The sequence below is a fragment of the Lepus europaeus genome, chromosome 5 (assembly GCF_033115175.1).
Source record: "Lepus europaeus isolate LE1 chromosome 5, mLepTim1.pri, whole genome shotgun sequence".
NCBI classification, from domain to species: Eukaryota; Metazoa; Chordata; class Mammalia; order Lagomorpha; family Leporidae; genus Lepus; species Lepus europaeus.
This window is the reverse complement of record NC_084831.1, coordinates 119,608,282-119,623,004: the sequence shown is the minus strand read 5'-3', so window position 1 is coordinate 119,623,004 and position 14,723 is coordinate 119,608,282. Positions and strand designations below refer to the sequence as shown.

The following is a 14,723-nucleotide window of genomic DNA, read 5'->3' as shown; positions in this document are numbered from 1 at the left end:
GATACAGGGTTTGACCTGGCCCAGCCCTCTGCCTGCTATGGTCCTTTTGAGCAGTGAAGCAGCAGATGGAAGGTCTCTGTGTCTCTGCTGCTATGCCTTTCAAGTAGATGAAAGAAAAGAGATCTCCCTCCTTGCGTTCACTCTCCAAATGTCTGAAACAGGTGGAACTGGGGTAGACCAAAGCTGGTAGCTGAGAATTCAGTTCAGGTTTCCCATGTGCTTGGCAGGAACCCAATGACCTGGGCCATTACAACTTCCTTCCACGGACTGCTTTAGCAGGAAGCTGAAACCAGGAGCCAGAGCTAGGTCTCGAATCCAGGTACTTGGATATGGAACATAGGCATCCCAATCTATGGCTTTAACTGGCAGGCTAAATGCTTGCACCAGAGATTTTCCACTTGCTGCTTCACTTCCAAATACCCCCCACAGTCAGGGCTGGCCAGGCAGGAACCCAAAAGTCAGTCTGGCTGGGCCTCTCATGTGGATGGCTGGGACCCAAGTACTTGAGCTATCATTTGCTCTTTCCTAGGGTATGCATTAGTCAGAAACTGGATTAAAAGTGGTGGAGGTAGGACTTGAATCAGGTGCTCTGATAGGGGCATCCCAAGCAGTGTCTTAATGGCTGCAGCAAACACCTGCTCCTAGTTTTTGACTTCAATTTCATTTGACTAATATTCTCTCTTTTTTTTTTTTTTTTTTTGACAGGCAGAGTGGACAGTGAGAGAGAGACAGAGAGAAAGGTCTTCCTTTTGCCGTTGGTTCACCCTCCAATGGCCGCCGCGGTAGCACGCTGCGGCCGGCGCACCGCGCTGTTCCGTTGGCAGGAGCCAGGTGCTTATCCTGGTCTCCCATAGGGTGCAGAGCCCAAACACTTGGGCCATCCTCCACTGCACTCCCTGGCCACAGCAGAGAGCTGGCCTGGAAGAGGGGCAACCGGGACAGGATTGGTGCCCCAACCGGGACTAGAACCCGGTGTGCCGGCGCCGCAAGGCGGAGGATTAGCCTGTTGAGCCACGGCGCCGGCCCTAATATTCTCTTTAATCTGATGGTTAAAGTGGAGAGTGGCAAGGCAAGCATGTAAAAAAGAAATGCTTAAGGCATGGTGTAGTGGAGAGTATGTACTTTGGAGCAAGCTGTGCTCTTCTGTTACTAGCTGAAAGAAAGACTTCATTTAAATATTTTAATTTCACTAATGTAATAATCATCTCTAGAAGACAGTGTAGATTAGGTAAAGCTTTTAAATATTTGGTGTATTAAATGTTCAATGAATATAGATCTTTTATTTTTCCTAAATACTACTTTAGTGAATATGGTTTTTTTCAGGGCATCACAACTTGGATAACAAATCCCAAGAAGTCTTTTTAAATTCTATTTTCAGTTCGCACAATTGAACACCTTTGGGACTGGCATTGTGGCATAGTGGTAAAGCGGATTCCTGAAATGCCACCATCCCATATTGGCATCAGTTCGGGTCCCAGCTGCTCCACTTCCAATTCAGCTCCCTGCTAATGTGCCTGGGAAAGCAGCAGATGATGGCCCAAGTGCTTGGGCCCCTGTACTCATGTGAGAGACCCAGAAGAAGCTCCTACCTCCTGGCCCAGCCCAGCCCCAGTTGTTGTGTCCATTTGAGGAGTGAACCGGCTGATGGTTCTCTTTCTGTATCTCCCTCTGTCTCTGTAACTCTGCCTTTTAAATAAATAAATCTTAAAATAAAATTAAAGTACCTTTGGGTTTGGGTGATTATGGCTTAGCTGAAAGGAGTAGAGTTTCTGTATACAGTTATTAATTTTTCAAGGCTCTGATGGAAATAATCTATTGGTTTGAGAGCATTTCTGGTATCTCCAACTATTAATTTAGACAACTGCCATATATGGAGGCAAATATTATAGCAAACCTAGAGTATTACCTTCCTCTGTTATGATGGAGAGTTAATTCATGGCTAATGGTAATCACTACTGACACTTAACTTGTATCTGTAGTTTTCATTCTTTCTTTCTTCCTTCCTTTCTCTCTCTCTCTTTTTCTTTTTCTTTTTTTTTTTGACAGAGTAGACAGTGAGAGAGAGAGAGACAGAGAGAAAGGTTTTCCTTTGCTGTTGGTTCACCCTCCAGTGGCCGCCGTGGCTGGCGTGCTGCGGCCGACGCACCGCGCTGATCCGAAGCCAGGAGCCAGGTGCTTCCTCCTGGTCTCCCATGGGGTGCAGGGCCCAAGCACTTGGGCCATCCTCCACTGCACTCCTGGGCCACAGCAGAGAGCTGGCCTGGAAGAGGGGCAACTGGGACAGAATCCGGTGCCCCAGGAAGGCCTTTCTCTCTGTCTCTCTCTCACTGACCACTCTGCCTGTCAAAAAAAAAAAAAAAAAGGGCCTCCGCCTAGTGGCACCAGCATATCGGGTTCTAGTCCCGGTCTGGGCTCCGGATTCTGTCCCGGTTGCTCCTCTTCCAGGCCAGCTCTCTGCTGTGGCCTGGGAGTGCAGTGGAGGATGGCCCAAGTGCTTGGGCCTTGCACCCTATGGGAGACCAGGAGAAGCACCTGGCTCCTGCCTTCGGATCAGCATGGTACGCTGGCCGCGGCGGCCATTGGAGGGTGAACCAACGGCAAAGGAAGAATTTTCTCTCTGTCCCTCTCTCTCTCTCTCACTGTCCACTCTGCCTGTCAAAAATGAAAAAAAAAAAAAAAAACAAAAAAAAACCGGTGCCCCGACTAGAACCTGATGTGCCGGCGCCGCAAGGCGGAAGATTAGCCTATTGAGCTGCGGCGCTGGCCTTCTCTCTCTCTCTTTCAAGATTTATGTGTTTATTTGAAAGCTGGAATTACAGAGAGGCAGAGAGAGAAAGAGGGGTCTTCCATCTGCTAGTTCACTCCCTATATGGCTGCAGTGGCTGAAGCTGAGCTGATCTGAAGCCAGGAGCCAGGTTCTTCTGGGTCTCCCATGCGGGTGCAGGGACCCAAGCACTTGGGCCATCTTCTACTGCTTTTCCAGGCACATTAGCAGGGAACTGGATCGGAATTGGAGCAGCTGGGACTTGAACCCTTGCCCATATGGGATGCTGGCACTGCAGGTGGGTGCTTTACTGCTAGCCACAGTGCCATTCCCTTAACTTGTATCTGAGTGCTTACAGATACAAGCCTACTTGTAGGGGGTACATTCTGAGACACTCAATGGATATTTGAAAACCTGGGTAGTGCCAAATCCTATGTATACTGTTTTTTTCTGCTGTCATCCAGTGTTACTACATAGCACCAGAATTAGTCTGTCCTCAATGTTGTATGCCCTACTGCCTCCTTTGCATTACTTCTCTTGCTTATTTAGTAAAATAAGGGTTACTTGAATACATGCACTGTGATACTGCGACATGACTACTAAGTAACAGACAAGTAGCGTATACAGCGTGGATATACTGGACAAAAGGACAGTGTAAGATTTAATCCCACTACTCGGAACAGCATGTGATTTAAAACTTAGATTATTTATTTCTGAAGTTTTCGATTTAATGTTTTGAAACATGGTTGAGTGTAGTTAACTAAAACCATGAAAGTAAAACTATACATAAGGGGGAGTACTGTAAATGGAGTCATATGGCCTTTTGTCACCGGCTTCCTTTACTTAACATATTTTCAAGGTTCATTTATGTTGTAAAGTGTATCAGTATTTCATTCCTTTTTTGGGTGGGAGTGCATAATCCATTGTATAGATATACCATATTTTGTTTATTCAGAAATTCATGGACATTTAGATTGTTTCAACTTTTTGGTTATCATGAATAATGTTTCTGTGAACATTTGTGGACAGGTTTATGTGTGGAGGTAATACTTGCAATTTTTTTTTTTTTTTAAGATTTATTTGAAAGAGGGAGAAAGAGACAGATCTTCCACCTGCTGGTTCCCCCCAACATGGCCACAACTGCCAGAGCTGGGACATACCAAAGCCAAGAGCCAAGTGCCTCTTCCAGGTCTCCCACATGGATGCCGTCCTCCACTGCTTTCCCAGGCACACTACCAGGGAGCTGGATTGGAAGTAGAGTAGCCAGAACTGGAATCTGTGCCTATATGGGATGCTGGCATCATAGGCAGCTGCTTAACCCGACACACCGCAATGCTGGCCCTGCAGTTCTCTCATTTATCTAGCAAAAGAGTTATTGGATCATATGGTAACTCTGTGTTTAACTTTGTGAGGAATTGTCCAAATTGGCTGTATCATTTTACATTGGAATATAGAGGTTTTTAAAAAAAATTTTTTTTTTCATTATATTTGGAAGGCCTCCAGAGAGACAAAGCCAAGAGCGCAGAACTTAATCCAGGTCTTCCAGGGTGGTAGGGACTCAAGCACTTGAGTCATCTTTTGCCTCTCAGGGTGCACAACAGCACAGAGCAGGAATTGGGAGCTAGGACTTCCACCTAGACATTCTGATATGGGATGTAGGTGCCCCAAGCAACATCTCAACCACTATACCAAACACCTCCCCCAGGAATGCAGTTCTTCCACATGCTCTCCAATACCTGTTATTATCTGTCTTTCATATTGTAGTTGTCTTAATGGATGTGAAGTGGGATTTTTTTTTTTTTTTTAAAGAGAGGCAAACGGATCTGTATCTGTTAGTTCATTCCCCAAATGCCTGCAACAGCTGTGGCATGGCTAGGCTGGAGCCAAGAGTCAGAAATTCACTCTGAGTCTCCCATGTAGGTAGTGGGTACCCAGTTGAGCTGTCACTTGCTGTTCCCTGGAATGCACATTAGCAGGAAACTGGAATGGGAAGTGGAGCCAGAACTTGAATCCAGCTACTCTAGAATGCTGGTGTCCCAAGCAGCATTTCAACTGCTGCACCAAAAGCCCACCCCAATCTTTTTGTTTCGATTTGTATTTCCATGATGAGTAATGATACTGAGACTCTTCTCATGCTTGTTGGTTCTTGGTGTATCTTCTTAGGAAAAATACCTATCCAAATCATTTGCCCATTTAAAAATGTATTTATTTGGAATCAGAAAGAGAGAGCCCCCAATTCTGTTTCATTTCTCAAGTGCCTGCAGCTTCTAGGGCTGGGCCAGGGAACTCAATCCAGATCTCCCACATGGGTGGTAGAAACCTAGTTACTTGTGGTATTAGCAGCAAACTGGAGTCAAGAACCAGAGCTTTAAAAAATAAAAACAAAAAAACACTGGAGCTGAGTATTGGAAACTGCAACGGCTGGAGCTGGGCTGATCCAGAGCCAGAAGCAGGAGGAGCTTCTTCCAGGTCTCCCACATGGGTACAGGTGCCCAAGCACTTGGGCCATTTTCCACTGCTTCCCCGGGCCATCAGCGGGGAGCTAGATGGGAAGTAGAGCAGTCTGAACTCAAACCAATGCCCATAAGTGATGCTGGCATAGCAGGTGGATGCTTAACCTACTAAGTCACAGTGCCAGCCCCAGAAACGTTTTCTTTTTCTTTTTTGAAAAACATTACATAAAGACTCTTTTCCCTGCCCTTCCCTTTTTCTTTTCCCTTTCCCTTTCCTTTTCTTAATATTTATTTGAAAGTGTTACACGGAGAGAGAAGGAGAGGCAGAGAGAGAGAGAAAGATCTTCCATCTGCTGGTTCACTCCCCAACTGGCCACAATGGTCGGAGCTGTGCCCATATGGATGCCAACACTGCAGGTGGTGGCTTTACTGGTTAAGCCACAGCGCCGGCCCCAGAAACTTTCTTTAAAAAAAATTATTTGGGGGTCCCACACTGTGGTGTAGCAGATATAGCCATCGCCTGCAGTGCCAGCATCCCATTTGGGTGCCTGTTCAAGACTCGGCTGCTCCACTTCGGATCCAGCTCTCTGCTGTGGCCTGGGAAAGCAGTGGAAGATGGCCCAAGTCCTTGGGCCTCTGCACCCACATGCACGTGCGAAGACCAAGAGGAAGCTCCTGGCTCCAGTGCAGCTCCGGCCGTTGCGGTCAATTGGGGAGTGAACCACCAGATGGAAGACCTCTCTCTGTCTCTGTCTGTCCTTCTCTCTTTGTGTAACTCTTTCAAATAAATAAATAAATCTTAAAAAAGAAAAAAGAAAAAAAAGGCTCAAGTTCTTGGGCCCTGGCACCCACATGGGAGATTTGAAAGACGCTCCTCTTGGCTCCTGGCTTCGGATCAGCCCAGCTCTGGCCGTTGCGATCATTTGGGGAGTGAACCAGCAGGTAAAAGATCTCTCTCTGCCGCTACCTCTAACTCTGCCTTCCAAATAAATTAATTAATTTAAGAAAATTTGAGAGACAGAGAATGAGAGACACAGAGAGAAAGCTGCAACTATTGGTTCACTCCTCAAATGCCCACAGCTGTGTATTGGACCCAGGCCAGAGCCAAGAGCCTGGAATACAGTCCAGGTTCTTTTGTGGGTGGCAGGAACCCAATTATTGGAGTGATAATTGTTGTGTCCCTAGATCTGCATTACTGGAAAGCTGAAGTCAGGTGATGCATCTCAGAATCCAGCCCATGCACTCCGAAGTGTCACGTGGGTGTCTTTACCACCAGACTGAATGCTCGTTCCTAGAAATTGTTTTTTATTTTTAAAGATTTATTTTAAAGGGAGAGAGAGAAATAGATCTTCTGCCCTCCAGTTCAGTCCCCAGAAGGCCACAATGGCCAGGGCAGAGCCAGGCTGAAGCCAGGAACCAGGAGCTTCAGATTGGTCTCCTACGTGGGTGCAAGTGCCTAGACATTTGGGCCATCTTTCACTGCTTTTCCCAGGCCATTAGCAGAGAGAGCTGGATTGAAAATGGAGCAGCTGGCACATGAACCAACACTCATATGGGATGCCAGCATTGCAGGTGGCGGGTTTACCCTTTACATCACAATGCTGACCCCCCAAAACTTAATTTTGATGCAGCCTAGTTTGTCTTTGCCTGTGTTTTTGTGTTATAACTAAGAGATCAATGTCTATTTTGTGTTATAGCTAAAAGACCAAGTCTGATCTAGAGTTGCAAAGATTGACTCGTGCAAAGTCAAACTGCCTATAAGGGCAGAATATTACTGTATATTGTTTATAGACTGACAAAAGTTGACCAGTATTTAGTGGACTTATGAGCATGCTCTTTGAATGGTGGTTAAAAAACAGTTGGGGCCACCACTGTGGAATAGTGGAGAAAACTGCTGCCTGTAGTGCCGTCATCCCATATGGGCGCCAGTTCGAGTCTAGGCTGCTGCACTTCAGTCCATCTCTCTGCTATGGCCTGGGAAAGCAGTAGAAGATGGTCCAAGTCCTTGGGCTCCTGTAACCACGTAGGAGACCCCAAAGAAACTCCTGGCTTCTGGCTTCTGGCTTCAGATTGGCGCGGCTCTGGTTGTTGTGGCCATCTGGGGGAGTGAACCAGTGGATGAAAGACCTCCTCTCTCTCTGCCTCTGCCTCTCTCTAACTGCCTTTCAATAAACAGATAAATTAATCTTTAAAAAAAAAAAAAAGACAATCTTCTCTCCCTCCATCAACTGAGCTGGTGAGCCTCAGTTTAAAATTTATAGTTCTCATAGTTCTCTTATGGAAATGTGATATATGAGAGAAAAATAATCTATTTTCCTTACTGCATTTATCACATATGTCATATTTTTAATCAAATTATTGTCATATTTTCCCTTATCTGCTAAAATGATAGCAGTATCTAGATCTGGAGACATCTGTTGAGCTTCTGTTAAGTGCAACTTACTGTGGCTGAGATGTTACAATATCAGCCACTTGATACTTGATGTTATTGTGGGATTTTAGGGTTTTCCTTTGTAGTTTGTAAATTATTTACATTTTTTTTTGAAAGATATGGCAGAGACAGAGATCTTTCATCCGCTAGTTCACTCCCCAAAAGCGTGAGATCGCTGAGCTGGGCCTGACAGAAGACAGGAGCTGGAAAATTATTCTAGTTTTCCTACATGGGTGGCATGTAGGATTACTTGAGTCATCATTTGCTGCCTACCAGGGTGCACATTAGCAGGATGCTGGAATTGGAGGCAGAGCCAGCACTTGAATCCAGGCACTCTGGGATGACACATGGGCATCTTAACCACAGTGCTAAACAGTCACCCCAGTTTGTAAATTACTGAGGGCATTATGCCAGTGTCCAGTACTACCTAGTTCTTGTTTAGCTCAGAATTTTCTGAAAGTTAATTCTATATTGTTTGTTAAGGAATAGTTTTCTTTGCATATTAATAACTGTGAGTAGAATATATTTTTCTTTTTCTATATTCTGCAGACTCTAAAAGCTTTAATATATAAGAAAAACAAGAGCTTTGTGAGAGATGGTGATGAAAGCAGTATAACTATGATTTGAGTTTCAGAAGTCCAAATGAAGCAGGCTTTTGGGGTGATATATTGAAAGAAGATATCAATTGACAAGTAAGAAAATCCATTCTCCCTTCTTATTCCTTCTTATTGTTTGCAAAGAATTAGTTCTTCAGGGGCCAGCGCTGTGGCATAGTGGGTAAAGCCACCTCCTGCAGTCCTAGCATCCCATATGGACACTGGTTCAAGTCCTGGCTGCTCCACTTCCGATCCAGCTCTCTGCTATGGCCTGGGAAAGCAGAGGAAGATGGCCCAAGTCCTTGGGTCCCTGCACTCATATGGGAGACCCGGAGGAAGCTCCTGGCTCCTGGCTTCGGATTGGTACAGCTCTGGCCATTGCAGTCAATTGGGGAGTGAACCAGCAGATCTCGCTCTCTCTCTCTCTCTGCGTAACTCTGACTTTCAAATAAAATTAATAAATCTTAAAAAAAAAATAAAAGAATCTAGTTCTTCAGCTAGAAATCTTACAGTAAATTCCCTTTTTTTTTTTTTTTGACAGGCAGAGTTAAACAGTGAGAGAGAGAGAGAGTTATAGACAGTGAGAGACAGAGAGAAAGGTCTTCCTTCCGTTGGTTCACTCCCCTAATGGCTGCTACGGGTGGCGCTGTGCCGATCCGAAGCTAGGAGCCAGGTGCTTCCTCCCGGTCTCCCATGTAGGTGCAGGAACCCAAACACTTGGGCCATCCTCCGCTGCCCTCCCGGGCCACAGCAGAGAGCTGGACTGGAAGAGGAGCAACCGGGACTAGAACCTGGGGTGCCGGCGCCGCAGGCAGAGTATTAGCCAATTGAGCCATGGTGCCGGCCTATTTTAGTAAATTCTTTAGCCAATGGTGGGGCATTTGGTGCAGTGGTTAAGAGATTGCTTGAGATATCTGCATCATATATTTGAGTACTTGGTTCAAGTTGTGGCTGTTCCTCTTTGAGTTCAGCTTCTGGCAAATGTGTGTAGCAGTAAGTTGCAGATGTTGGGTCAAGTAGTAGGGCCCCTGGCTGGGCGACCTGGTTTGTGTTCCTGACTCCTGGTTTGGGCCTGGCACTGTCCACGTTGTTATGAGCATTTGGGGAATGCTGATAGAAGATCTCTCTCCATCTGTCTCTACCTTTCTAATAAAAATGAAAATAAGTTTTAAAAAAACTTTTAAAAAAAATCCTCCAACAATAGATATCCAACAAAACAATTACCACTGCCCTCCCTCCTCTTTGGTTTATTTTGATTTCTTCCCCATCACTTTCTAACCTTTTATCAGTATTTTTGGTAAATGAAAAGTCTTTATAAGATGATTGGAGGGCTGGGGCTGTGGCACAGTAGGTTAATCCTCCACCTGCAGTGCTGGCTTCCCATATGGGTGCCAGTTCTAGTCTCAGTTGCTCCTCTTCCAGTCCAGCTCTCTGCTGTGGCCTGGGAAAGCTGTAGAAGATGGCCCAAGCACTTGGGCCCCCGCACCCATGTGGGAGACCCAGAGGAGGCTCCTGTCTCCTGGTTTTGGATCGGCCCAGCTCCAACCGTTGTGGCCATTTGGGTAGTAAACGAGTGCTTGGAAGACGTTTCTGTCTCTTCCTCTCACTGTCTGTAACTCTTACCTGTCAAATAAAATCTTAAAAAAAAAAAAAAAAAAAAAAAAGATGATTGGAAACAATTGTGCTAAAACAGAAAAGGAAAATTAATCAGGGGATCAGGCTCAAATATGTCTAGCATCTGGCTTTGTCTGGAGTGACATAGATATGTGTGTTAAATGGTACGTTGGTCAGTAAGGTGCTGTAATGCAGAGGAGAGAGTGTTCTAGCTATGTGGAATAATCAACTGTACTTAGGAAGGGCCTAAGCCATTTTAAAATTTATTTTACTTTGTGATAAAAAGTACATAGCAAAGATATACACTATTTTTAAAGAGTGTGCATATACTGTCATGATGGCTTTGCCATGAAACCTTTCTATGATTTGTGTTAGGTGTAGATGTTGTTAGTTGATAGGGCTAAATCATATGCTGCCTGTGGGACAGCTTCAGGAAAATACCCTTAATGAGCACATCTACTGTCTTACCGGTATTGGTTAAAGAAAAGGAGCTTGGCAGGCAGTAGGTCTTCATTATGTTGTAATTTGGAATATGCTTTGGTATTGATTTTATGATTTCCTGTCTGAGATGTTGGCTCTGGAAACTAAACAGTTAAAGCATGATTTGAGAGGAAACTAGCTCTCATGAATGAAGGCAAAGTTTGGCACTAGGCCAGAATAAAGGGGGGCTAGTTAAGGGTGGGGAGGCTAACTGACTTTTGTACCACAAAGGACTTTTAAAAATTAAGAGATAATTCCATATCCTGAGGTTATAAACCGGCTACAACTGGTTTTTCTCTCCCCCCTCCTGCCCCCGCTAGGCATCATGGGTAAAAGTAAGCATCCCCCTGTTTCTTTTGTTTAATATAACAGTACGCCGTGTGATTGGCAGGGCAGTGCCCACTTGGAGACCGGGTTTGTGCAGGTCTCTGAAGGGGGCTGGCATGCATGGGGCCACCCCTGTGCTACAGAAGGAGCTTCTTTTAAGATAGAAAAGAAAAAGGAACATCCCCCCCTCCCGCCCTCATGGGAAAAAAAATACCCTAAACCCATCTCTTATTCCTTTTTTTCTTCTTTTTTCTGTTTCCCCCTTTCTTGTCTCCAATTTTCCTGGCAACTAGAGGAGGGAGCAGAAAAATGTATACCTGTAAGTACTTTTAACTGCCTTCTTCTCCCCTCCCCCTTTTTTTCTTTCTAAAAGTAGAAACTCAGAATTGCTCTCAGTTTCTTTGTGGTGTAGAAAGTGACATGCTAAGGTTTCTGCTGGGATTGAAGTAATAAACACTTGCTTTTTAAAATTTTATCTGAATAATTGTTTCTCATATAAATCTTGCGATTGATCCTGTTTCCCTCTGCCTCACCCATTTGTTATAATGGTAAGGGTCTTTGGCTTCTTAGCCCTTGAATTAAAGCTATAAGAAGAGTGCTGTACTAACGTTTTCTCTCTTTCTCTTCTCTTTCTGTCTTTTAAAAATTTCTTTTGTCTGTAGCAGTGATGATTTTAGTTCCCTCCCACTTACCCTCACTACCCCCCTTCTTTCCATGTCAGCTCCAACCCTGCTCTGTGAATGGAATCAACCAGCTGACTGAGTGCTGGCATCATGCCAGGGGCTGCAAAGCAATGAGAATGTGCGCGCGCTCGCGTGTGTAGTGTATACAGAACACAAAGGGAACGGCCTGCAGTCTAGGAAATCACAGGCTATTATAGAAGGAAGTCTGCGTCATCTCTGCTTTTTTGGGGTGGTGGACAAGAGGAGAGGGGTGAGGCTTAGAGAAAAATCTTTTGACACACACATACACACCCACTTTTTTTGTTGCCATCTTAGGAAGAAAATCAGATAGGTATTTGTGCTGTGGCAGGTAACAGAGAGCTTCTATGTGTAGGTACTGGTTACTGCTATCTTAGTGGAAGTAGTAACACTTGGGAGGTGAAACAGTTTGTTCTAGGTCTCTGCTTTCTGTCCTCATTCAGAGATGTATGCACTTGAGGAAGACTGACTAGAAGAGAAATGCCTCCTGGATTTGACGGTTGTTAATTTGTTGATAATTCTATGAGGGCATTAGGGGTCTGGTCAAAGTGTTTGTAAGCATACAGAATTGCTAGTGGTACAGGAACGGGTAGGTGAAAGGGAGTGCTCTTCAGGAGAACCAAAAATGCAGATAATAGAGCAAATAGTATTTATTAGGTACTCTGAATTCATTCCTTTTTTCTTTCTGTTTAGTATGTTATAAAATTGCTGTATTCTTCCTCTTCTTGCCATCTGCTGCAGAGTTAGAGTTGTACAAAAGAAAAGTCAACACTTGGAAGGAAGGAAGAATTAAGAGATTGTTCTAAGCATGCAGACGTTACAAGTGTTCCAGTTTTGGGGTTCACTTTGGATGACTATATCTTTCATGGGCCATTAGGAACTCAACATTCATTTAGAAGTTAGAAATTTGCTGCTCAATTTACTGTGATGCCTTATTTCTTAATTTCACTTTATATGATTCTTAGATGTCTGTATGAAGCATCTTTTGTATTAGGTGGAAAACAGGAGGCTATACTGATGTAGTAGGTTTTATGTGAGTTTAATGTTGCTCCTACCAGACTCTTCTGACTCAAGGCACTGGTGTGTAACACTTGGATAAGGAGAGTTTGGAGTGGGAGGGAACTTTTGAACTGGTTTATCCTATAATAAAGGGGTTTGTCAGATTATAGTTTAGAGGAAGTTCAGAACTGTGTCTGTTAAAGCCTACGAGTTTACGTTCTTGCCACATTTTCACAAGCAGCAGTCTTTGGAGATCTATATTTTTTAGTGTACAAGTTTTGATGTGAATATTTGTTTCTGTTTCCTTTGATAGGGGGTAAATACGAGGACAAACTTTAAGGATTATAGAATGGGACTTAACAGAGTGGCTGGCCTGCTCATTCCTCTGTGTGACCACAATTTTTACCCAACCCCACATAGCTGGAGCCCATTTTTCCAAGTTCCTTTTAGAAATGAATTAAGGAAAATGTTTCCTAAACAATTGAATACTGGAAGACAAAATAGCCACAGACCACCCTTGCTCAAACCTAGAGACTAGATAAAGACTTATCCAGAATTATTGTGGTAGTCTCTATTCTTGGAAGTATTAATTACCTTTATGAGTTGATTTTATTAATCTTCTTGTAGTATTATTTGGTAATATTCATGAGAATCAGCCATATTGTATGTGTGCAGGTGCTTGTCATGGTTTACCTGTTACATTGGATTACATTAACTATAATAGGGAAGAGAAGATAAAAGCTTACTTCATTCCTTGTCATTTCATTCTGTCTATATGGTGCTTGCTTCCTAGTCTAGTCTGATAGTTTCAAGGAAGGGCTTTTGCATCTTTTTTTTTTTTTTTTTAATTTTTTAAAGACTAATTTATTTGATAGGCAGAGTTACAAAAAATGAGATCTTGGGGCCGGCCTTGGGGCATAGCAGGTAAAGCCACCCCCTGCAACCCTGACATCCCATGGGGCGTCAGTTCAGGTCCCAGCTGCTCCACTTCTGATCCAGCTCACTGCTCATGTGCCTGGGAAAAGCAGCAGAAGATGGCCCAAGTGCTTGGGCCCCTGCATAAAGCTACTGGCTCCTGCCTGGCCCTGTCCTGGCTGATGCAGCCATTTGGGGAGTGAACCAGCAGATGAAAGGTCTCCCTTTCTCCCCCTTTCCCTCCCCCTTCTCCACAACTCTTTCAAATAAATCTTTAAAAAAGAGAGAGAGATCGTCCATCCACTAGTTTATTTCCCAAATGGCTGCAATAGCTAGGGCTGGGACAAGCCAAAGTCAAGAGCCTGGATCTCCATCCAGGTCTCCCAAGTGAGTGGCAAGGTCCCAAGTACTCAGGCCATCTGCCTTTGCTTTCCCAAGCACATCAGCACTGAGCTAGAGTGGAAGTGGAGTAGCTGGTACTCAATCCTGTATTCATATGGGATGCTGGCCGTCACAGCTGACCAGCCCCCTGCATCGTTTATTTTTATATTTTCTTTTGTTACCTGGAAGCTGATTGAGAAAAATAATTTTAGTGATTAGGCAGTCATAATCAGCATGGCATAAACCAGCACATTGTATTAATGGATATGTTTTCAACTTTTAATTTTTACTTACTTTTGCTTAACTCTCACAGGCTCTAGGTTCCTGTTTATCTGTAATGTAGTGGTGTTTTGTCTTGTTTTGGATTTTATTATTTATTTCTCTTATTTGAAAGAGAGACAGAGAGATATAGCTTCCATCCATTGGTTCACTTCCCTGATGCCTACAACAGTCAGGGCTGTGCCAGTTGGAGGCCAGGAATCCAGAACTCAGTCCTTATGTCCCATGTAGGTGGCAGGGACAAGTACTTGAATCATCATCTGCTGCCTCCCTGTGTTCTCATTAGTGGGAAGCTGGAACTGAGAACTGAGCCAGGACTCAAACCCAAGCACTTCACTGTAGGATGTAGGCATCCCAGGTGACATCTTTATCATTATGCCAGATGTCTGTCCATGCAAAGCAGTTTTTTAAGGATGTGTTAAGTCTACTCTTCCTTTCATTCTGATACCACCTGTTTTAAATGGTGTTTAACAGATTTATTTTTGTATGTCAGAACTTTGGGGCTGATTTTTTTTTTTTTATTTTATTTTAAGATGACAGTAGGAAAGCATTGTTTACCTCTTATTAGCTTATAGGCAGCAGTCTAGTCATGACACATTTAAGCCTAGGGGGCTTTATGATCTTTTATACATATCATTAAACAGAGCCAAGGTAACCTAGGCTCTTGATTAAAGGATGTGAGCCAAAGGTTTATGTAGTAAAATGAATTATATATAAAAGACACTTTAAAGCAAATAAACAGTAATGTTCTCTATATTTTTATTTAGTTACACAGAGAGTAAG

At 43.9% G+C, this 14,723-nt stretch overlaps 1 protein-coding gene across 4 annotated transcripts in view; it reads left to right on the top strand.

The window, feature by feature from the left end:
* The window catches only part of GATAD2B (GATA zinc finger domain containing 2B), a 104,454-nt gene that overhangs the window by 41,209 nt on the left and 48,522 nt on the right, over nt 1-14,723 (top strand). Inside the window, exon 2 of one of the 4 annotated variants that reach the window (XM_062192296.1) lies at nt 8,198-8,340. The exons of the other annotated variants lie outside the window; for them this stretch is intronic. The gene's annotated coding sequence lies outside the window, so the exon portion shown is untranslated. The remainder of the gene's footprint in view (nt 1-8,197; nt 8,341-14,723) is intronic. 4 annotated transcript variants of the gene reach the window in all.